Genomic DNA, 26,177 nt, shown 5'->3' with positions numbered 1-26,177 from the left:
TTTAAAAAAATATCAGGCAGTAGTATGGAAAGTACCATTACAGATGACTTCTATTTTCTTCTTTCTATTTTTCTGCAATTTCCACTTCTCTCCATGAACATGTGTTGTTTTTTAATCAGACAGAAAGTTGCTATTTTAAAAAGTAACCTGAGGGGTACCTTGGTGGCTCAGTCAGTTATGCATCTGCCTTCAGCTCAGGTCATGATCCCAGGGTCCTGGGATTGAGACCTGCATAAGGCTCCCTGCTCGGTGGGGAGTCTGTCTCTCCCTTTCCATCTGCCTCTTCCCCAGCTCATGCTCTCTCTCATGCTCTCTCTCTCTCTCTCTCTCTCTCTCTCAAATAAATAAATAAAATATTTTAAAAATTTAAAAAATAAATAAATAAGTAATCTGAGGGGCGCCTGGGTGGCTCAGTTTGTTAAGTGCCTGCCTTCAGCTTGGGTCATGATCTTGGGGTCCTGAGATTGAGTCCTGCATCAGGCTCCCTGCTCAGTGAGGAGTCGATTTCTCCTTCTCCTTCTGCCCCTCTCCCCTGCTTGCTCTCGTTCTCTCTCTCACTCTCTCTTCCTCTCTGTCAAATAAAAATCTTTTTAAAAAAGTGATCTGAAAAAAAAAATAAAATAAAAATAAAAAAAATAAAAAAGTGACCTGAGGGGCACCTGGGTGGCACAGTGGGTTAAAGCCTCTGCCTTCGGCTCAGGTCATGATCCCAGGGTCCTGGAATCGAGCCCTGCATTGGGCTCTCTGATCAGCGGGGAGCCTGCTTCCTCCTCTTTCTCTCTGCCTGCCTCTGCCTACTTGTGATCTCTCTCTGTCAAATAAATAAATAAAATCTTTTTTTAAAAAGTGATCTGAAAAAAACAAAAACAATCTGTACATTATATGTACCATATTGGTAAAATAAAACCTATAAAACTTATAATTTTATGTAAGTACACACATATATTTTACACAAATATATTGGATATAGTTATTTATTCACAAGAGGAAAAACTAGAAGGCTCAGCATCAGAATGTTTGTAATGATTATCTCTGTGGTAAAGATCTAAATGATTATAATTTTCTTCTACTTTCTGCTTGGTATTCTTGTATAATAAACATAAATTACTTTTGTGATCAGAAAAAGAATTATTTTAAAAATCTGAGGCTTTCTGACTGTAACGCCAGAATTCTCTCATAGCAAACTGTCAGTGCTTATTTTAAAAAGCCTTTTTTTTCTAGCTTTTTCCAGTAAGCCAGTCTTGTTTTTCTGTCACATGTATGACTAACCACTTATCTCATTCCACATCATCCAAGAAGGAATAAAACCTTCCAACAAGGAGCTTCCTGCAAAGCTGCCAGATGATATCTCTGATTCAGATTTTGCCTGCAATCCTGTTGTTCTAAATAAAGACTAGAAATACACTTTGTCTTTCACTAGATAATAGTTGAGGTCTAGCTAATTATGGAATGCTCCTCTCTGGATTTTTGACTATAAGCACACAAGAGGCAATGTTCCCTCCTGGCTGCTTAAAGGATTATGAAAATCACACAGACCTAGGTTCAAATTCTAGCTATTTCCATTTCTTACCAATCCCATTGGCCTTGGGCAAAATACTTAACTCCTCTAGGCTTTAGTTGTCTTCTAAAATTAGTAAAAGTTATGAATCTTTAAAGATTATGAGGAACAAAGAGGAAATATATATGAAATTTCCTAAAGAGCCTGGTACATAGTAACCCTCCCAATCTTGGTTTCCTTCTTGCTGGAAGATTCATTGTTGATTCTGCCAATCGCTAATGGTGGGCTGGTGGTTACTTAGCCTTTTTCAGACTCAGTTTTCTCATGTGCTAATGAGGATAAAACTTCTCTCATCTTTATGCTGAAGTGGTGAACACAGACATGAGCTGCCCACACTCCGCTTGAAAGAAAGACTTGTTGCCCCAGCTGTCAGCTCCTGCAGGGTCGGCTTCAGGGCATGTCATCATCCAAAGACTGAGTGCAGCAAGAATTTAGGGAAGGGTGCACCCATCTTAGCCCTCTGCAGTGTAGTCCTGATGGGGCTGGCCAAGGTTTTCTCATGTCTGCATTACATTTTGATTTCTCCCCCTGCCCAATCCTTTTCCTCCTTTTCCCTGCCACAGCTAGTGATCCCCATTAAATATCCTGCATGCCAAACCTTATCTCAGCAACTGCTTAGGGAGAATCTAATCTGTGACAGTTGGTATCAGGAAGAGTCTCAGAAAATGGGCAATAGATGTGGGTTTAGACCTAAATCACTCACCAATGAAGACCCCATCACTAATGGTAGGAGGAGCACAAACAGCCCCTGGCACAAGGTGATAATGGTCCAATTGTTAAAATATGCACCTGTGATGAATAGGGATGGCACATACTGATGGCATGCATGAGCTGGTGTGACCTATCAGGTGTTTAGAAGTGTGGGCACATCGTAGTTATGAGGACAATGGGATTGGTTGGAGCAATAGTGTTGCAGCACTGTCGTAACAAACTACCACAAATGTGGCAGTTTGAAAAAACAGTAATATATTCTTTCACAGTTCCAGAGGCCAAATGCCCAGAATTGAAGGATCAGCAGGGTTGGTTCCTTCTGGAGACTTTTAATGAAGAATCTGTTCCATGCCTCTCTTTTCATGGCTGCTCATGGGGGCTTCGTGACTCCAACCTCCACCTCCATCTTCACACTGCCTTCTCTCTGTGCCTCTTTGTCTCAAATATCACTCTCCTTTCTCTTAGGGGACATCACCATTGAATGTAGGGCACACCCTTAATCCAGGATGATCTCATCTCAAGATCCTTAACTTAATTAATTCTATAAAGACCCTATTTCCAAGTAAGGCCACATTCTGAGGTTTGGGGTACACATATCTTTTGAGGGCCACAATTCAACCTACTACAGATGGTTATTGCATAACACCATTGATGCCTTTGATAGAGATCATGAAAAGCTGCTGGATCAATGGGCAATTGAAAGCCACATGTGAAAGCCCAAGGGACCTCCTGATAGCTTATGGCAGCAGGATGGTGGGGAACCATGGACCAGGCCTAGACCTAATAGAGTACCCAAGCTGCAGGGAAGATTACTTGATTAAGGCAGATCTGTCAGGCCAAGGTCAGGGCCCTGGTTGGGAAAACTTGGGCTTCTGACACTCAGGAAGGGGACATCTGATCTCCTCTAGAAGTCCTGAGCCAGCACAAGTGGTCCACTCTTCTTATTAAAAGCTAGCATTCCTACCTCCCCACCTCACCTTTTACTTGGAAACCACGGAGAGGCCTCTCTACAACAAATACCTCTGCTTAGGATCTATCCCCACCTCCTATCCTGGCCACCAAGCCTACAGCTAGGTGACATGGTGGGCCTGGAAGGGAAGGAAAGGGGCTACATCCACAAAGAGCTCTAAGACCTAGCAAACATGTGCTTCCAGGAGCTAGGGAAACAATAGGTAGGATTGGATTCCAAGAATGTTTGATCAAGGCACCTTATGATCAAGAACACAAGATAGGATTCCAGAGTATTTATAGATTGCCAAGCACTCTCCCTAGATATAGGAATTGACAACCTGGCAGAGAACTCCAGGAAATGGTACAAATTTTTCCTTAGTATGGTTCTGAAAAACAAGGAAAAATCACTGGTCCATGTTAAATAAAGTCTCAATTGTCGTGGTTGACCATGGAAGAGACTACTAAAATGATCAAGGAAGTGGATGTACTATGACATGCCAAAAGACTCCCTAGAAGATTGTATCCCACAGAAAGGTCCAGAGACTACACCATTTACCAAGACTTTAAGAATGGGTTGGTGAGGGGAATATTGGCATCACTAAAAATTCAGTGGTGAATGGCACTCTTCCATAAGCCAGAATTGGTAGTTGGGAGGAATGGTAAGAGCTAGGCTCATTGATAGCAGTGGAGGTGATAGGACCCCAAAATAGAGGCCAGGCGGTGGCATGTAATTGCCAGAAGCCAGGTGGATGCAATTATCATAGTGAACAGCAGGGTTGGAGTGGCAGCCAAGGGGCCTGACCTGCAGAGCTGGTTAATGGCAAAATAGATAGGCAGCTTGTGCATTTGGAGGAAATCAAGGAGGAATGATCTGGAAGCTTAAGACAGTTGTCTTAAGAAAAAGCCTGATCACTTGCTCAGTTCCAGACCTGAGCCAGTTTTTGGACCTAGAATTCATTGACTGAATAGGAGACTGGTCCCCTGGAGGAAGGACCCTTGCAACATCATGGCCTGTATGCATAGAAATTACCCTCCTGCCCTTTCCTATAGGGATCTGCAGCCATTTGATCTGGTAACTGTTCTCTAGAGAAAGGTGAATACACAAGGATTGTTGAACCCATGGCCTGAGCTGACATTTTAACTCCAGCCCTGCAGCGTCATTCTCCGCGTTAGAGAGGGAGCACACAAGAACAGGCAATAAATAGGGTCCTGACTCCAGAAACCAGGAAAATGATTTAGTCTGCTTTTAGAAGTCCTTCATGATCCAGTTTCTGCTATCTCTCCAGACTTCTCATTCAGCTCTAATTCCACGGACTCCACAGAACTGAGCTACTTGCTCTTCCTTAGTGCTTCATCTCCTGGCCCCTTTCTCTCTTAGCCCCAACATCTCTTTCCATCTCTGTCTCTGTCTGTGCCTCATCATTCTTCTCTCTCTTCTACAGACCCCTTAGATTTTTCTTTCTGTCCTTGTTTATTTCTTTATTCTTTATCTCTGTGTCCCTCATCTCTCAGTCTCTCTCTGTCTCTGTCTGTCCATCTCTCTCTCTCTCTCTCTCTCTCTCTCACACACACACACACACACCCACACACACCAGGCTCTGTGCATGCTTCCTCACCAGTCTCAAATGTTCCCCTCTCCCCCTGACTTTCTTCTCACTAACTGATATTTGTGCTTCAAATGCTTTTCCAAGGAAAGAGGAACCCTCCCATGCTGTTGGTGGGAATGCTGGTGCAACCACTCCGGAAAACAGCATTGAGGCTCCTCAAAAATTTGAAAGTAGAGCTACCCTAGGACCCAGCAATCACACTACAGGGTATTTACCCTAAAGATACAAATGTAGTGATCCGAAGGGGCACGTACACCCAGATGTTTATAGCAGCAATGTCCACAATAGCCAAACTATGGAAAGAATCTAGATGTCCATCAACAGATGAGTGGATAAAGAAGATGTGGTATATATATACTATGGAATACTATGCAGCCATCAAAAGAAATAAAATTGCCATTTGCAACGATGTGGATGGAACTAAAGGTATTAGGCTGAGCAAAATAAGTCAATCAGAGAAAGACAATTGTCATATGATCTCCCTGATATGAAGAATTCGAGAGACAACATGGGGGGTTTGGGAGGTAGGGAAGGAAAAAATGAAACAAGATGGGATTGGGAGGGAGACAAACCATAAGAGACTCTTAATCTCACGAAACAAACTGAGGGTTGCTGGGGGGAGGGAGGAGGGAGAGGGTGATGGACATTGGGTTATGGACATTGGGGAGGGTATGTGCTATGGTGAGTGCTGTGAAGTGTGTAAACCTGGTGATTCAAAGACCTGTACCCCTGGGGCTAATAATACATTATATGTTAATAAAAAATAAAAATTTTATTTAAAATTTTTTAAAATGTCCAAATATATGAATCTTCCAAAAAAATGCTTTTCCAAGCATCACCTCTGAGACTTAGAGAAGCTGACTTCCTTATTCTCTCTGTGCTTGTCTATACCACAACATAAACTAGATTCTGTGAAATCATTAGATCCAAACGGATCTACAGATTCCGTGCAATCCTTATAAAAAATCTAAGCTGGCTTCAGGGTGCCTGGGTGGCTCAGTTGGTTAAGCATCTGACTCTTGATTTTAGCTCAGGTCATGATCTCAGAGTCCTGAGATTGAGCCCCATGTCAGGCTCTCCAGTGAGTGTGGAGCCTGCTTAAGATTCTTTCTCTCCCTTTCCTTCTGCCCCTCCTCTCTCTCTCCCTCCCTCTATCTCTCTCCCTCTCTAAACAAAACAAAACAAAACAAACTAAGCTGACTTCTTGGCAGAAATGGAAAAGTTGATCCTAAGATTTATGTAGAAATTCAAAGGATCCAAACTAGACAAACCTATAGTAATCAAGACAGTGGGGCACTAGGCTGAGGGTAGACATATAAATCAATGGATTAGAAGTGACTATTCAGAAATAAACCCTTACATGTATAATCAATTGATTTTTGACAAGAGCGCTAGTATAATTCAATGGAGAATGAACAGTCTTTTCAACAAATGGTGCTGGAACAACTGGATATCCACATGCAAAAGAAGGAAGTTGGAACCCTACCTTATCATATACAAAATATCATCAGGTCCCAGGAGTTCAGCTAAATAGTTATCAAACCATTCTGAACACCTACAAACTCAACAGGAGATCGAAGAGAAGAAGAGCAAGGAATTCTAGGAACAGAAAATTGACCACTTTCTGAAAGGTAGGATGTGTAGATAAGTGAATCTGAAGTGATAGAAAGATAGACCACATGGGGAGGGGCTTGCTTCCAGTAAGCCGCAGAGCAGAGGAGCACAAAATCAGAACTTTTAGAAGTCTGCTCCACTGAGGGACGTTGCTCCAGAAGTGAAGTGGGGGTGGAGCCCTTGTGGGGACAGTGTGATCTCAGGACCCGCGGGGTCACAGAAAGATAGAGGGTGCATGAGTGTGGCAGAACCCCCAGGTATCATAGCGGGGAAGCTGGCTGCAGAGATGGAGCTGAGGAGGTGGCTCGCAGCTTGGGGTTACCTTAAACCATGATCCAAGGCACAATCGGACCACTGCTCTTTGAGCAGGGACCCCACAAGTAGCAGATCTGGGGAGACTCACCTTCCTCCTCCAGGAGGAGTGACAGGGGAGCACACTGCAGGAATCTGCTGGGTTTGGAGACTCCAAACTGGGCTGTGCACCAGAGATAGAAATGATTGGTCACAGGCTGGGTGAGCTCTGAGTGTGGCAGGAGACCAGGAGATGGGAAGGATTGACTGCTTTTCTCTAAGGGTGCACTGAGGAGTGGGGCCCCAGGCCCTTGGTTCCTCTGGCTGGAGATTGGGAGGCCACCATTTTTGTTCCTGTCCTCCAAAGCTCTATGGAAAGTGTTCAGGAAACAAAAGCTCCTGAGAGCAAAACCGGGGAGATTACATAGACTGCCCCCTGGCAAGGGTGGTACAATCCTGCCTTGGGCAAAGACATTTGAGAATCACAGCAACAGGCCCCTCCCCCAGAAGATTGGCAAGAACATCCACCAAAGACCAAGTTTGCCAATCAATGAGAACTGTGGAACTCCAGAGCTAGGGGAAAGCAACACATAGAATTCATGGCTTTTTTCCCATGATTCTCTAGTCTTTTAAAGTTAAATTTTTTTATTTTATTTTTTTCTTATTCCATTTTTAAAAATTTTTCCTCTTTCTTATTTTGACATTTTTAACTATTTTATCTTATCAATACCTTTTTAAAAATGTTTTTAAATTTTCATTGTTATAATCATAGTTTATCCCTTCAGTGTATTTAACCTTATTTTTTGTATACATATAGGGTTGTTTTCCTTTAAAATTTTGGGGTACAATTTCTTCTACTAGATCAAAATATACCCTAAGTCTAGTGCATGGCTTTGTTCTAGTCTCCAGCCTGATTTCATTCTTTCCTCTTTTTCTTTTTAACCAACTTTTTATCTAATTAATTCCTTTTTTAGAATCATTTAAAATTTTTATCACTACAGTCATATGCCATTGCTTCATTGTGTTTACCCTTATTTTTGCATATATATAACTTTTTCTTTCTTTAAAATGTTGGGAGGTAGTTTCTTCTAACAGACCAAAAATACACCCAAAATCAAGTGTGTGGCTCTGTTCTATTCACCAGTCTAATATATATATATATATTAGATATATATATATATATATGTATTCCCCCCTCCCCTTTCTTCTTCCCCCAGTTTTGGGTCTCTTCTGATTTGGTTAGTGTATATTTTTCTGGGGTCATTGTTACCCTTTTAGTATTTTGTGCTCTCATTCATCTATTCTTATCTGGAGAAAATAACAAGGTGGAAAAATTCACCACAAAAAAGAAGAAAAGGCAGACCTAATCAATATGGACATTAGTAATATGTCAGAACTAGAGCTCAGAATGACGATTATCAAGGTGCGAGCTGGGCTCAAAAAAAGCATGGAAGATATTAGAGAATCCCTTTCTGGAGAAATAAAATCAGTTTCTAGAGAAGCAAAAGAACTAAAATCTAACCAAGTTGAAATCAAAATAGCTAATAATAAAAAATGGAGGCTCTTACTGCTAGGATAAATGAGGCAGAAGAGAGAATTAGTGATATAGAAGACCAAATGATGGAGAATAAAGAAGCTGAGCAAAAGACAGACAAACAACTACTGGATCACAAAGGGAGAATTCGAGAGATTAGTGATAACATAAGATGAAACAATATTAGAATAACTGGGATCCCAGAAGAAGAAGGAAGAGAGAGGTGGGGAGAAGGTATATTGGAACAAATTATAGTAGAGAATTTTTCTAATTTGGCGAAGGGAGCAAGCATCAAAATCCAGGAGGCACAGAGAACCCCCTTCACAACAATAAAAATAGGTCCAGACCCCGACATCTAACAGTAAAACTTACAAATCTTAGTGATAGGGGCGCCTGGGTGGCTCAGTGGGTTAAAGCCTCTGCCTTCGGCTCAGGTCATGATCCCAGGGTCCTGGGATCGAGCCCCACACCAGGCTCTCTGCTCTGTGGAGAGCCTGCTTCCTCCTCTCTCTCCCTGCCTGCCTCTCTGCCTACTTGTGATCTGTCAAATAAATAAATAAAATCTTAAAAACAAAACAAAAACAAAAACAAATCTTAGTGACAAAGAGAAAATCCTGAAAGCAGCTCAGGACAAGAGGTCTGTAATATACAACAATAGAAATATTAGATGGACAGCAGACCTATCCACAGAGACCTGGCAGGCCAGAAAGAACTGGCATGATATATTCAGAGCACTAAATGAGAAAAATATGCAGCCAAGAATACTATATCCAGCTATGCTGTCACTGAAAATAGAAGGAGAGATAAAAAGTTTCCAGGGCAAACAAAAACTAAAAGAATTTGCAAACACCAAACCAGCCATATGGGAAATATTGAAAGGGGTCTTCTAAGCAAAGAGAGAACCTAAAAGTAACAGATCACAAAGGAACAGAGACAATATGCAGTAACAGTCGCCTTATAGGCAATGCAATGACACTAAATTCATATCTTTCAATAGTTACCCTGAATTGTAAATGGGCTAAATGCCCCAATCAAAAGACACAGGATATCAGAATGGATTAAGAAAAAAGTAATAATAACCAAGACCCATAGATATGCTGTCTGCAAGAAACTCATTTTAGACCCAAAGACACCTCCAGATTTAAAGTGAGGGTGGAAAACAATTTACCATGCTAATGGAATCAAAAGAAAACTGGGGTGGCAATCCTTATATCAGATCAATTAGATTTTAAGCCAAAAACTATAATAAGAGATGAGAAAGGACACTTTATCATATTTAAAGGGTCTATCCATCAAGAAGTTTAATAATTTTAAATATCTATGCCCCTAACATGGGAGCAGCCAATTATATAAACAAATTAACAACAAAATCAAAGAAACACATCAACAATAATACAAGAATAGTAGGGGACTTTGACACCCCCTTCACTGAAATGTACAGATCATCTAAACAAAAGATCAACAAGGAAATAAGGGCTTTAAATGACACATTGGACTAGATGGACTTCACAGATATATATAGAACATTCCATCCCAAAACAACAGAATACACATTCCTCTCTAGTGCACATGGAACATTCTCCAGAATAGATCACATCCTGGGTCACAAATCAGGTTTCAACTGGTACCAAAAGATTGGGATCATTCCCTGCATATTTTCAGACCACAGTGCTTTGAAACTAGAACTCAACCACAAGAGGAAAGTTGGAAAGAACTCAAATACATGGAAGCTAAAGAGCATCCTACTAAAGAATGAATGGGTCAACCAGGAAATTAAAGAAGAATTTAAAAATTTCATTGCAACAAATAAAAATGAAAACACGACTGATCAAAATCTTTGGGACACAGCAAAGGCAGTCCTGAGAGGAAAGTATATAGCAATGCAAGCCTTTCTCAAGAACCAAGAAAGGTCTCAAGTACACAACCTAACCCTACAGCTAAATGACCTGGAGGAAGAACAGCAAAGAAAGCCTAAATCCAGCAGGAGAAGAGAAACAATAAAGATTAGAGCAGAAATCAATGAAATAGAAACAAACAAAAAAAAACTAGTAGAACAAATCAATGAAACTGGGAGCTAGTTCTTTGAAAGAATTAATAAGACTGATAAACCTCTGGCCAGACTTATCAAGAAGAAAAGAGAAAGGACCCAAATTAATAAAATCATGAATGAAAGAGGAGAGATCACAAACAACACCAAAGAAATACAAACAATTATAAGAATGTATTATGAGCAACTATACACCAGCAAATTTGACGTTCTGGAAGAAATGGGTGCACTCTTAGAGAAGTATAAACTATCAAAACTGAGCCAGAAAGAAATAGAAAACCTGAACAGACCCATAACCAGTAAGGAGATTGAAGTAGTCATCAAAAATCTCCCAATGAACAAGAGCCCAGGGCCAGATGGTTTCCCAGGGGAATTCTACTAAACATGTAAAAAAGAATTAATACCTATTCTCCTAAAACTGTTCCAAAAAATGGAAATGGAAGGAAAACTTCCAAACTCATTTTATGAGGCCAATATTACCTTGATCCCAAAACCAGACAAAGCCCCACAAAAAGGAGAATTACAGACCAATATCCTTGATGAACACAGATACAAAAATTCTCACCAAAATAGTAGCCAGTAGGATCCAACAGTACATTAAAAAGATGACTCACCATGACCAAGTGGGATTTATTCCTGGGCTGCAAAGTTGGTTTAACATCTGCAAATCAATCAATGTGATACAATACATTAATAAAAGAAAGAACAGGAACCATATGATACTCTCAATAGATGCTGAAAAAGCATTTGACAAAGTACAGCATCCTTTCTTGATCAAAACTCTTCACAGTGTAGGCATAGAGGATACATACCTCAATATCATCAAAGCCATCTATGAAAACTCCACAGCAACTATCATTCCCAATGGGGAAATCTGAGAGCTTTTCTACCAAGGTCAGAAACACGGCAGGGATGTCCACTATCTCCACTGCTGCCCAACATACTACTAGAAGTCCTAGTCTTGGAAATCAGACAACAAAAAGAAATTAAAGGCATCTGAATCAGCAAAGAAGAAGTCAAACTCTCATTCTTTGCAGATGACATGAAATTTATGTGGAAAACCCAAAAGGCTCTACTTCAAAACTGCTAGAACTTATACAGGAATTCAGTAAAGTGTCAGGATATAAAATCAATGCACAGAAAACAGTTGCATTTGTATACACTAACAGCAAGACAGAAGAAAGAGAAATTAAGGAGTCAATCCCATTTACAACTGCACCCAAAACCTTAAGATATCTAAGAATAAAGCTAACCAAAGAGGCAAAAAATCTGTACTCAGAAAACTATTAAGTGCCCATGAAAGAAATTGAGGAAGACACAAAGAAATGGAAAAATGTTCCATCCTCATGGATTGGAAGAACAAATATTGTGAAAACCTCTATGCTACCTAAAGCAATCTACACATTTAACACAATCCCTATCAAAATACCATCAATTTTTTTTAAATGCCATCAATTTTTTTCAAAGAAATGGAACAAATAATCCTAAAATTTATTTGGAACCAGAAAAGACCCCAAATAGCCAGAGGAATGTTGAAAAAGAAAGCTAAAGTTTATGGCATCACAATTCCAGATAGTAAGCTCTATTACAGAGCTATAATCATTAAAACAGTACGGTACTGGGACAAAAACAGACACATAGACAAGTGGAACAAAATAGAGAGCCCAGAAATGGACCCTCAACTCTATGGTTAACTAATTTTTGACAAAGTAGGAAAGAATGTCAGGTGGAAAAAGGTCTCTTCAACAAGTAGTGTTGGTAAAATTGGACAGCCACATGCAGAAGAATGAAACTGGACCATTTCCTTATACCACACACAAAAATAGACTCAAAATGGATGAAAGACCTCAATGTGAGAAAGGAATCCATCAAAATCCTTGAGGAGAACAAAGGCAGCAAACTCTTTGACCTCAGCTGCAGCAACTTCTTCCTAGAAACATCACCAAAGGCACAGGAAGCAAGGACAAAAATGAACTATTGGGACTTCATCAAGATCAAAAGCTTTTGCACAGCAAAGTAAACAGTCAACAATGCCAAAAGACAACTGACAGAATGAGAGAAGATATTTGCAAATGACATATCAGATAAAGGGCTAGTATCCAAAATCTATAAAGAACTTATCAAATTCAACACCCAAAGAACAAATAATCCAATCAAGAAATGGGCAGAAGACGTGAACACACATTTCTGCAAAAAAGACATCCAGGTGGCCAACAGACCATGAATGAAAAATGAAAAAGTGCTCAACATCACTCAGGATCAGGGAAATACAAATCAAATCACAGTGTGATACCACCTCACACCCATCAGAATGACTAAAATTAACAAGTCAGGAAATGACAGATGTTGGCAAGGATGTGGAGAAAGGGGAACCCTCCTACACTGTTAGTGGGAATCCAAACTGGTGCAGCCGCTCTGGAAAACAGTATGGAGGTTCCTCAAAAAGTTGAAAATAGAGGTACCCTACAACTCAGCAATCACACTACTGGGTATTTACCCCAAAGATACAAATGTAATAATCCGAAGGGGCACGTGTTTATAGCAGCAATGTCCACAATAGCAAAACTATGGAAAGAACCTAGATGCCCATCAACAGATGAAAGAATAAAGAATATGTGGTATACACACACACACACACACACACACACGATGGAATACTATGCAGCCATCAAATAATTGAAATCTTGCCATTTGCAACAACATGGATGGAACTAGAGGGTATTATGCTAAGCAAAATAAGTCAATCAGAGATAATTATCATATGATCTCTCTGATATGAGGAATTTGAGAGGCAGGGCCGGGGTTGGGGGGAGTCGTGGGGGGTTGGGGGAGAAAATGAAACAGGATGGGATCAGGAGGGAGACAAACCATAAGAGACTCTTAATCCCACAAAACAAACTGAGGGTTGCTGGAGGGTGGAGGTGAGGGGTAGGGTGGCTGGGTTATGGACATTGGGGAGGATATGTGATATGGTGAGAGCTGTGAAATGTGTAAGCCTGATGATTCACAGACCTATACCCCTGGGGCAAATAATACATTACATGTTAATAAAAAAATAACAGAAAATGGATCAAACACATACATATAGGAGCTTAAACTGTAAATCTGTTAGAAGAAAAACAAGCTTTAGCCAAAGCTAAAATTTGAACCTCTTTCTCATCATGGAAATGCAAATCAAAACAACAGTGAGATACCATTTCACACCCACTAGGATTGCTATACTCAAAAAGACAGATACTAAGTATGATAATTCCTCAAAAAATCAAATAGAATTACCACATGACTCAGCAAGTCTACTTCTGGGTACATACTCAAGAGAATTGAAAGCAGAGACTCAGATATTTGTACACACATGTTCAGATATTTGTACACAAACGTTCACCATTTGTGCATTATTCCCAACAGCCAAACAATGAAAGGAAACAACACAAGGGTCATGGACAGATGAATAGTTGAAGTGTGGCCTATACATACAATGTAATATATTTATCCTTGAAAAGGAAGGAAATTCTGACACATGCTACTACATGGATGAAACTCAGATGTTATGTTAAGTGAAGTAAATCAGTCACAAAAGGGCAAACACTCCACTCATGTGAGGCACTTACAGTCATCCAGTTCATAAAGATGGAAAATAAGATGGTGATTTTGGGGGGCCAAGAGAGGAAGGAAGGGAGGGTTAGCATTTCATGGGTACAAAGTTTCAGTTTGGAAAGATGAAAACATTCTGGAGGTGGGTGGTGGAGGTGGTTGCACAACAGTGTGAATATACTTAATGCCAATGAACCATACCATTAAAAATGGTTAAAAAGATAAGTTTTATGTCATGTATATCTTACCACTACAATGAAAAAGAATGTTTAGAGTTGCCTAAACTTACCCTTGCATTTTATTATTTATTTTTTTTAAGATTTTGTTTATTCATTTGAGCAAGAGAACAAGTGAGCAAGCAAGAGAGCACAGTGACAGAGGGAGAGGGAGAAGCAGGCTCCTCACTGAGCAGGGAGCCCAACATGGGGCTCAATCCCAGGACCCCCTGGGATCATAACCTGAGCCAGAGACAGATGCTTAACTGACTGAGCCACCCATTGACCCACCATTGTGTTTTTAAAGATATAGCATGTTGATCATTTAAAAATTCAAAACACTGTTAAAGACATTGATACTAATTTTAGAAGCACTGGGGAGGCCCGTGAAACTCCAGTGCACCTCATGGCTTCCTCTTATAATGAGTTGGGTAGGATTAGATCAGTCCTACCCCTAGCTCAGAGTCTCAGGACCCCTGTGGACTTCAAATGCAATTTAAAAGATCCTCTGGTTACTTTCAGTATTTCCAAATAAAATTTAATAGAAATATTCTTTTACCTTCCAAAAGTCTGCCCAGAGCAATAAAAAGCATCAGGCTTCACAGGTTATTAGTTATAATTTTTATAGAGGAGGGAGGGACAGATTTAAGCTGCTTATGTAACAGTACTGGTGCAGGGGAGGGGACTGTCACCATGGAAGCCGACTGGAGAAGTACTTCAGAGCCAGCAAAGGCTCGGTAGTTTTCGGTGGGCCACACTACCCTATGGCTAGAGAAGAAGAGAAGGATGTCACACCTGATGGGCACAGATGGTCCTTATGGCAGACAAACACATCATCCCAGTTGAAGCAGTAGTGCCCTCAGGTTCTATGAAAACTGGAGTCGGCTCAGCAGCTGGGGGAGGAGAGGAGGAACACAGCACCTGCTGCAAGGCAGCAGAGAAGACCAGAGAGCCATTCCTGATGCTCTTGATTCCCTAAATTATGGGTTCTCAAATGACAGCATGCCACAGAATCACCTGGAGGGCTTGGTAAACCACATGGTGCTAGGTTCTGCCCCCCAAATATTTTGTTTCAATAGGCCCTAGGTGGGGACCAAAGAATTAACCTCTAACTAAGTCTTAGGTAATGCCCAAGCTGCTGGTTTAAGGACCACACTTTTTTTAATAGATTTTATTTATTTGTTTGTTTGTTTGTTTGAGAGAAAGCATGAGCAGGGGCAGGGTCAGAAGGAGAGAGACAAGCAGACTTCTGGCTGAATGGGGAACCCAATGCAGGGTTTGACCCCAGGACCCTGAGATCATGACCTGAGCAGTCAGACACTTAACTGACTGAGCTACCCAGGGGTCCTTGAGGACCACACTTTAAAAACCATTGCTTTACTGTATCTATCAGGATTAGCTATGCTATTCTATAGTACTAAATAACTCCCTAAATCTCAGGAGTTTAACACCATAGAAGTTTAGTTCTTGCTCACACCTCAGTCCAATGTAGTTTCCATAGCCTTCTGCCTTATCACACATATGCCAACTTAACTACAGGGAAGAAAGAGAGTATGGAAATACACATGAGATGTTTTTAAAGGGTGATGCCTGGAAGAGGTTCAAATCACTTCTGCTTCCTTCTGTGATTGGCTAAATCTCAATCATGACTCCAATCTAACTGAGAAATGTACTCCTCCTGGGTGCCCAGACAGAAGGAAAAAGTGTGGTAAACACTCAACTTTACTTCCACCACACCAACCTACTGTCCATTCCCTTTGTGCCTCTCCTCCTTCTCAGTAGCAGATTATTTTTTAATTGAAATACATTTAATTTATAGCACCGTTGTGGCACCTGGGTGGCTCAGTTGGTTAAGCCTCTGCCTTTGGCTCAGGTCATAATCCCAGGGTCCTGGGATGGAGCCCCATGTTGGTCTCCCAGCTCGACAGAGTCTGGTTCTCTCCCTCCTCCCCACTCATGCTCTCTCTCACTATCTCTATTTCTCTCAAATAAAAAAAAAATATATTTTTTTTAAATAACGCATTGTTTAAATGTAAGGTTTGGTTTGATACATGTTGGTTTGATAAATGTACATGTTGTAAGCTCTAGAAGAACTTATTTGCTACTAGTTGCAATTCATACACTTAAACAACATCTTTCTTGGGGCACCTGGATGGCTCAGTCAGTTAAGCATCTGCCTTCAGCACAGGTCAGGATCTCAGGGTCCTGGGATCAAGTCCCCTATCAGGCTCCCTACTCAGTGAAGAGCCTGCTTCTCCCTCTGCCTGCTGCTCTTCTTGCTTGTGCATGCGCTCTCTCTCTCTCTCTAATAAATAAATAAAATTTTCCAAAAAAATCTTATTTCCCCAACCCCCAGTTCCTGTCAACCATTATTCTGTTCTGTTTTTATGAGTTTGATTTTTTTTATATTCCACATACAAGTGATATCATACAATATTTGTCTTTTCATACTTAGCACAATGTCCTCAAGATCCAACCATGTTGTCACACATGGCAGGGTATCCTTTCTTGGGACTCAATAATATTTCATTATATATATTCACCACATCTTCTTTATCCATTCACCCATTAACAGACACATAAGTTGTTTCCATATTTTGGCTATTGTGAATGCTGCTATAAACTTGGGAGTGCATCTATCTCTTTAATGTCCTTTGGATATATACCCAGAAGTGGAATTGCTGGATCCATACTAGCAGACTTTGTTTCTATACAAAGGATTTATTCCTCCTCCAGGAGAGAGGAAAGCTGATATCACCTTCAGCTCAAGGAGACTATCTATTAGATGAAGACAGTCCACCTTGCTCATGATTAATTCAGGTGCCCAGGCTCAAGCCAATATCAGTGCATGTCAGTCTCTTGCCAACTGTTATTGGTCCAGGGGTGAGCATGTGACCCAATAAGCTGAAAGGAATAAGGAGGGTAGAGAGAATTTTGATCTATACTACCAGACTTAGAGCGAGGAAGCATGTGGCTTCAGCTGACATCAGCAACCAAATGGAAACCAAGAAACCAAGTTAGGAAATAGATCCTAAAGAAAAAGAGAAAAATGGAGCCAGATCCCTGCTCTGTAACTGAAACACTTTACTGCTGAATTTATTCGAAGCAACTTTGAAGCCAGACCTCTTCCATGTAGCAGAAAGTAGCCAAATGGATATATCTCTCAAAGCACAAGAGTGGGAACAGAAATGTTTCATTTGCTGATTCTGTGACCTCTTACCCCAAGGGTTCTACAGATGAAGAAATGGGTTACACTTAATAAATGATGTGGTTTGTGTGATAGCAATTATTTCAAAATGTAGAGTCCACAGGGCATAGCTACAGCAGACTGTAAATTTTAAGGAGGCAGAGATCATGTCTCTTCTTTTGCCTGTTATAGACCCAGGGTCCAGCCAGTGCTTGGCACACACATGGCGCACATACACACACAGACACACACTTATGAAATCTGTGTTGAATGAATACTTCATCAGGAACTCATAAAAAAATTGGTCCTGGGTGACCCTAGCACAGGGTCTGTCATCTAGTAAATAAATGGAAATCATCATTAAGATTTCTGGAGTTAACTAAACCATTCCATTTTGAAGGTTCCTTTCAAATCTAACTAAGTTGTTCTAGGACACATTGTATAATGATCAAGAATATAGACTTTATTCATAATTTTCTAAAACTAGAACAATCTAGTGAATGGCTCTAGAGTGGGTTAAGCTAAGCAAAATCTGTAAGGAAAGACAAATACCCACTGACTTCACTCCTATGGAATTTCAGAAAGAACACAGATACACATAGTTCGGGGAGCAAGATAGGCAAATGAGGAAACAGACTCAGCCTTAGAGCACAAACCAAGGGTTGCTGGAGCGCAGGTGCATGGGGGGAAGGGTTAAATGGATGATGGGAGGGCACTTGTGATGAACACTAGCTGTTGTAGGCAGGTGAGGAATTACTAAATCCTACACCTGAAGCAAAGGAATTAACATTACATGGAAACTAACTGGAATTTAAGTCAATGAAGAAAAGAAGAAGACCATGTTCTGCTTCATGAAGAGTGAGGTAAAAATGCAGTGATTTTCTCTCTCCTATTCTGTAGATGATATAATTTTCAAACACACTGTGGTAGAATATGCTAGTTTCCTATTACATAAGGAGTCCTCAGAAAGCTGCAATGAAAGATTCAGATCTCAGAGCATGTGCATGTTGCATTGATATACTACTTACAGATTGCTCCGGTAGAAAGGTAAGTGCAGAGAAATATGACAGAAGAGGAAAGAAGGTGTTAACCATTCAGGAGGTAGCCTTCTGTCTTTCTCATGAAAGCCTTGGGCCAGTGTAATTTTGGAAGGGGGTGGAGATCCTGGAGCTTCGCAGCAGACAAGGGAGTTCCAGGTCTGGGTAGAGATCTCAGAGGTCCCAGAGGAGAGCTGAGTGTGTTCTGCAGGAGGCTGTGGGCAAGGTTGTCTCCAGGGGTGGCTGAGTGGCTCCCGTGTGACAGTTGTGACAGGTCAGTGCTGTGAGCAGGTTCCTGGCTGAGGACAAGTGAGACCCGGGTGGAGAGAGGGCAGAGCACCTTCTTCTGTGCCACAAGCCTCAGCAACACACACAGCCTCATCATCTCTCCTTGTCACTCCAATCCAGACTTCTCCACATTACCAGGCAGAGATGTTGGTTTGTGCTTCTTTCTCTTCATGTGGGTGAAGTTTCAGAAGTTAGATGGTGGAAATGATGGGTCATCAAACATTTGTTACTCTTTTATTTCCTGCTCTCCTTTCAATCACTGAAGTGAATCAGACCTGCTAGTGGAAGGGGCAATCTGTGTGTTTTCCTTTCCTGATTTAATTAAACAATGGGAAAACAGGCTTCTGAAATCGTCAAAGAATCCTTTGTGGGGTTCGTGTTTTTCTCTTCCTTGAACCACTTTCTGATATTTGAAATTATTTTTTAGGGGTGCCTGGGTGACTCAGTCATTAAGCATGATCCCAGGTCATCATCCCAGGGTCCTGGGATCGAGCCATGCATTGGGCTCCTGCTTGGCAGGAGGCCTGCTTCTCCCTCTCCCACTCCCCCTGCTTGTGTTCCCTTTCTTGCTGTGTCTCTCTCTGTCAAATAAATAAATAAAATCTTTTTTTTTTTAAAGAAATTACTTTTTAAAGTAAAGCACAGCCTCAGAGCTGTAACAGGGTGTGGTGTCCTTTGTGAGGGGGAGAAATAGAGGAGGAGTGTAGTTTGTTTAGGAGCCCGTGGAGTGGCTCATTGTGCTCCCACTGGAGCACAAGCCCCTGTTAGCCTTCCCTGATGGGGGGGAGGGGTGCTGCTCACCTGGTGGCCCATCCTGAGCTCTGAAACCTGACCCGATGAATCAGTTGACCTGGGGAATTTATGAAGAAAGCAGAATGAACCCTGGAGTGTGCCTGTATCCTTTGCACTCAGACAACTCCATGGAGCAAAGGAACTCATCACCTGTGAGTCATGTCAGGGTCCCCGAGGCTGTGGGTTTTGCTTCATGGGAAGAAGTTGTGTCTTCATCTTTATTTGAATCAGAGCCATGTTGTCTGGTTATGGAGATCCAGAACTTTACATGACCATGTCATTATTATTCTTGTTATTTTAAGAAAGCAGCCTAGACGTTGACTTTGAGATACAAATATCCAAATGAAAAATGTAAGGACAAATACATATATGAGGACTGAACTTGTGGTATCTCTCATTAGAATGGGTAATGTAGGGCTGCTCATATGAGAAAGAACAAGGAATTCTATTTGGATAGAAATGTGCTGTGCACACGTGGTGTTTTATGCTATCTTTCCCCTTACTTCTCTGAAGGGAAAATAGAGTGGTGACTGGAGCTTGGTTTCTGATTTAAAGGAATGGGAAACAAGAGATTTGAAAGAGCAATATTCATGCTGTGTGGTGCTCCGTGCCCAGTGAGTGAGGGTTTGAAACTTGGACTTGGAAGCATTGGTGTTCAGGGAGGATGTTGTCTGAGTTTCCCCGCACACAGTCGCTCGGCTGGTCTGCCTCATCAGACCAGTTCCTGCCTTTTGAAGGGCAGCCTGAAAGTGGCTTGAAACCCTAGGGCACTTGAGGAATGATCTGGAAGGGGACCTGGGTGGGCCAGTGTAGACAAACCCAGGGAATTCCAGAGCTAAGGATGAACACGTTTCTGAGGCTGGAGTTTGCTTCTCTGTGAGTAACATTGCGCTGGGGTGGAAAGAAGTCTCTGGGTCTTAGGAGTCACCGTGTCAGCAGGTGTGAGCCTGGCAGGGGAGTCAGATCAGAGAGCTGGGAGATAATGAGGCTGCAGCAGTGGGCCATCGCTCCGGATGGGCAGGCCAGCTTGCTCCAGGGACAGGGATCTGCTCCCCAACCAGGCCTCCTGCTGCAGATGTGATAGGATACTTGCTTCCTGTTTGGTTCTCCTCATCTCAGCAGGGGGCTTGGTGGGAAGCAGCCCACAGGCAGCATTATGGATTCTTGCCCTGTGTGCCCCTTGCTTCCTCGGTCGAGGCACTGCAGGTTTCCTCTGCCTGGCATCTGTGAATTCAGCCAGCAGAAGCATCTTCCAGAGCCACATCCCTGAGAAATCCTCCACTTTGCTGTGCTGTGTGGAAGAGGCCAGTTTTCATTTGGGACCGAAATCTCATCTCCTGCCGTTAGGTTCCAAGACCACGTGGGACACCAGTCTCCTTGAAGCTCTAGTTCCATGTGGGGCCTGACATAAGAGACTGAGGCTGAAGCTGGGCAGCCTGCTACTGATGCTGCTACTGCTGCTGGTGGTGATGGTTCCTTACTGAAAACTGCTGGTGGTGATGGTTCCTTCCCGAAAACTCAGCAAAACCTGAGTTGTGATAACTTCCCAGGAAAGGGGGACAAGTCACCACTCTGCCTGACCACAGGAGGATGCCAGATGTCAATCACAGGTGGTTAGTGTAGGGGGAGAGAGATGTCTGTTTCCCAGGACCTTGGCCAGAGGGAGATTTGGACCCTGGGATGCTTCTCTGCTCAGCTTTCTCAGGTGAGCACATCAGGCAAGGGGAGGACGTGTATGTGCTCACCTGGGATCGAGGAAGGTGTCTGGTTTCAGGTTTCATGTGCAAGTGGATTCCTCTTATGGCTCATTTTTCTGATGGTCTTCAGGATGCTGTAGGTGGAACCCTTGTCCCTGGCATCCTGGCTGTGTAAAAGCTCTGGTCACCTTTTCCCCCAGGGCTCTGGACTAGGAAATCAGAGGGATTCAGTGGTGAAACCATCTGTGTAGGCCTCTGTTTCTCCCTTGCCAAGATGGACTAGTGACTGTGATAACTGCTCTGGAAATATAAAGCAGGAGACAGGGCCAGGTGCTGAAGGGGAGTATTCTTGCTATTCACATAGGGGCCAGATGGAACTTCACCAGGAAGGTGATACTTGAGTTAAGATCTAAAGAATGCGAGTGATATCACATCAAAAGCGATCTAAATGGAAGGGAAAGAATATACAAAGGCCCTGGGGCAGGAGCATACCAGATATGTCCAGGAGAAGCACAAAGGCAATGTGGCCACAGAAGACAGCTTAGGACATGACCTCAGTGAGGTGACAATAGGGTGACAGAAAGGCATTGCAGGGCCATGACCCTATGGGACCCTCTTTCACTGGGCCAGCCTAGCTACAGTGTTGAGAATGGATGACACAGGGTTGAGGATGGGCAAGGGAGGTCAATGATGAAGCTTTCCCAGGAACTCAAGCTAGAGAAGGGCTCCAGTATGGACCAGACAGGTGGCCTTGGAAGGAGTGGTTAGTCCTATTTTGGGTACCTACAGAAGATGGAGCTCACAGGATTTACAGACATGTTTGATATTGGGAATGGGAGAAAGGAGGAATTGAGCTAACTTGCAGCTCTTGTTGGTTGTTCTGAGCAAGGTGAAAGAGGAGGTTTCTGGGGATGGAGGTAGTCCTTGTTCCATCTGCTGAGGAAGGTGTCTTTCATGGTGGATCTGTGGATATTTGTGTCTGGGAGAACAGTTAACATCTACTCCCTCAGCAACTTTCAAGTACAAGTCTCCCCCACTTTTCTTAAAGTTCATGGTAAGACACTTGGCTTTTTGGAAAGATCTACATTATTACACAGCTCCAGTAGCAGGGAGAAACCTGATGAGGATTTCCCTCTTAAGAAAACAGTCAAAAAGTGGGCATCGCGTTCAACATCTGTTTTGTGGGGAACCACTACAGAGGTGGCATGCACCCCAACCAGCTCATTCCTGGGCATTGCTCTCCACATCCAGCCACCAGCACTTTGAATTGTGTCTGTGAGCATTTGCTGTGCTTTATCTCCATTTATTTTGGACATCTGTTAGGTTGTTGTGTCCTGAGGCCTACGATAAGCCAAAGAGAAGGGATTTTTGGACTCTAAGCATGCTCACCAATTTTTCTGTAGAAATAAATGGTAATTCATTCTTCAGTTTACACCATTTCTGCTGTGAAGAATTTCCTAGGAACACCACATTTTTGAATAGCGGGGGAGCCTGTACCTCATCCTGCAGGGTTAGCTTTAGTCTCCATGCTGCACAGAACATTCCATGACTTGCAGATTTTATCACTCAAACATAGCACCTTTGACCACCTTCACCCCTTTCCCCCCTTCCCTGAATCTGGCATCCACCAATCTGTTCTCAGTAATTATGGGTTTGGTACTTTTTTGATTCCATGTGGAATGTCCATGAGACCCTCTGGTGTTTGTCTTTCTGTGTCTGAGTTACTAAGCATAATGCTCTCGAGGTCAATGTTTCCATGTCTGGTTATTGTGAATAATGCTGCAGTGAACATAGGAGTGCATCTCCCTTTTTGAGGGAGTGTTTTGGTGTTCTCCAAAGAAATACTCAGTAGAGCAATTATTGGGTCACGTGGTAGTTGTTTTAAATTTTTCTGGAACCTCCATAACATTTGTCACAATGGCTGTACCAATTGATAGTCCCACCAACAGTGCACAGGGTCCCCTTTTGCACACATCCTTGACCACACCTGGTGTCTGTCTCTGAGACAATTGTCGTTCCAACAGTTGTGAGGCGATAGCTGATTGTGGTTTTGACTTGTGTTAACCTGACAATCATTAGTGATGTTGAACAACTTTTTCTCTGTCTATTGGTCACATGTATGCCATCTTTGGAAAGTATCTATTCACATATTCTCCCCAGTTTTTATTCAGTTTTTGTTTGGATTTGAAGGAGTGTTTTGGATATTAGCCTCTTTTCGCACATATGATTTGCAGATATTTTTTATAATTACATAGGTTGCCTTTTAAGTGTTTGATCGTTTCTTTTGCTATGCAGGAATTTCAGTTTGATGTCATTCTACTTGTTTATTTTTGCTTTTGTTGCCTTTGTTTTTGGCATCTGATGTAAAAGAAACTTCACCAAACCGCTGTCAAGAATCTTCCTACCTGTGTTTTATTCTCAGAGGTTTATGGATGCAGGTCTTATGTTTAAGTCATTCATCCACTTGTAATTTTTGTGTGCAGTGTAAGAAAGTGATCCAGTCACATTTTTCTGCATTTAGTGTCCAGTTTTCCCAGTACCATTTACTGAAGAGGCATTCCTTTCCCCATTGTATTATATATATATATATATATATATATATATATATATATATATATATATCCTGCTGTTGTGTCATAAGTTAAGACCATATATGTATGGGTTTCTTTCTTTCTTTTTTTCTTTCTTTCTTTCTCCCTCCCTCCCTCCATCTCTTCCTTCCCCTTCCTTCCTTCCTTCCTCCCTTCCTTCCTTTTGCTCTTACAGTTTATTTGTTGGGAATATGTTTTTCCTGTCAGAATATATGCAGTGTGGACTTTATTGATGATGTGTTCATACTATTTGTTAGGACATTTCTCTGACATCTGTGTTTTTGTAAATGAGTAAATGGATCTATAGCTTTCAATAGGTTGAACATTTGGGTGGAACTACTTAAGTAGTATTATATTCTTCCATCAGATACGAGATTGTGTACAAGTAGTATGAGATTGTGAGCCATCAGATACTTATTAATTGATTGATTTACTGACTTTTTTATTTTTACTTAGTTTAAACTTGTATTCTAAATGTTTTTCTTTCACTCTTTTGTTTTATTATGATCATATAAAGTGTTATTTGTTTCAAGGGTACAGGTCTCTGTTCCATCAGTCATACACAACACACAGTGCTCACCACAATACTTACCCTCCTCAATGCCCATCACCCAGCCACCCCCATCCACCCACCCACCTCTCTCCAGCAACCCTCAATTTGTTTCCTGAGATTAAATGACTCTTACAGTTTGTCTCACTCTCTGGTTTCATCTTGCTTCCTTTATTCCTCTTTTCTTCTATGATCCTCTGTCCTGTTTTTTAAATTCTGCATATCAGTGAGATCATATGATAATTGTCCTTCTCTGATTGACTTATTTTGCTTAGCATAACACCCTGTAGATCCACCCATGTCATTGCAAATGGCAAGATTTCATTTTTATGGCATATTTCATTTTTATGGCTCCTATATATAGGAGAATATATATAGATAGATATATAGATCGATATAGATATAGATATATAGATATAGATATAGATATATAGATATAGATATAGATATAGATATAGATCTTTTTTATCCATTCATATGTCGATGGACATCCATACTTCTTTTTGGTTATTGTGGGCATTGCTGCCATAGACATTGCTGTAGGTGCCCTTTCAGATCACTACTTTCATATCTTTGGGGTAAATACTCAATAGTGCAATTGCTGGGTTATAGGGTAGCTCTATTTTCAACTTCTTGAGGAACCCCCACACTGTTTTCCAGGGTGGCTTCACCAGCTTGCATTCCCACCAACAATATAAAAAGGTTCCCCTTTCTCTGCAACCTTGCCAACATCTGTTTTTTCCTGACTTGTCCATTTTAGCCATTCTGACTGGTGTAAGGTGGTATCTCATTATGGTTTTGATTTGTATTTCCCTAATGTTGAGGGGGTGTTGAGTACTTTTTTATGTGTCTGTTGGCCATTTATATATCTTCTTTGGAGAAATGTCTCTTCATGTCTTTGGGCTATCTCTTGATTGGATTATTTGTTCTGTGGGTGTTGAGTTTGATAAGTTCTTCATAGATTTTGGATACCAGCCCTTTATCTGATATGTCATTTGCAAATGTCTTCTCTCATTGTGTTGGTTGTCTTTTGGTTTGTTGACTGTTTCTATCTTGATGAAGTCCCAACAGTTCATTTTTGCTTTTTTTCCCTTGTCTTTGGAGACGTGTCTAGCAAGAAGTTGCTATGGCTTTGGTCAAAGAGGTTGTTGCCTCTATTCTCAAGGATTTGGGTGGATTCCTTTTTCACATTCAGGTCTTATATCCATTTGGAGTCTACTTTTGTGTATGGTATAAGGAAATGGTGCATTTTCATTCTTTACATGGGTCTGTCCAATATCCCCAACACCATTTGTTGAAGAAACTGCCTTTTTCCGTTGGATATTCATTTCTGCTTTGATGAAGTTTCGTTGACTATAGAGTTGAGGGTCCATTTCTCATTCCATTGATCTATGTGTCTTTTTTTGTGCCAGTACCGTATTTTCCTGAGGATTTATAATAGGGCTTGTAGTCTGCGAATGGGATGCCACCAACTTCAGTTTTCTTTTTTCTTCTCAACATTCCTTTGGCTAGTTGGGGTCTCTTCTCATTCATACAAATTTTAGGATTAGTTATTCCAGTTCTGTGAAAAATGTGGATGGTATTTTGAAAGAGATTGAATTTGTGGATTATTCTAGGTAGCATAGACATTTTCACAATATTTGTTCTTCCAATCCATGAGCATGGAATGTTTTTCCATTTCTTTGTGTCTTCCTCCATTTCATTCATGACTATTCTATAGTTTTCTGAGTACAGATCCTTTGCCTCTTTGGTTAGATAGATTCCTAAATATCATATGGTTTTCGGTGCAATTTTAAATGGGATGAACTCCTTAATTTCTCTTTCTTCTGTCTCATTGTTGCTGTAGACAAATGAAATTTTCAGTGATTTCTGTGCACTGATTTTATATCGTGCCACTTTATGGAATTCCTGGATGA

Source organism: Lontra canadensis, unplaced genomic scaffold (assembly GCF_010015895.1).
Source record: "Lontra canadensis isolate GAN:19392208 unplaced genomic scaffold, GSC_riverotter_1.0 scaffold124, whole genome shotgun sequence".
NCBI classification, from domain to species: Eukaryota; Metazoa; Chordata; class Mammalia; order Carnivora; family Mustelidae; genus Lontra; species Lontra canadensis.
Note: the sequence above shows the minus strand (reverse complement) of the source record.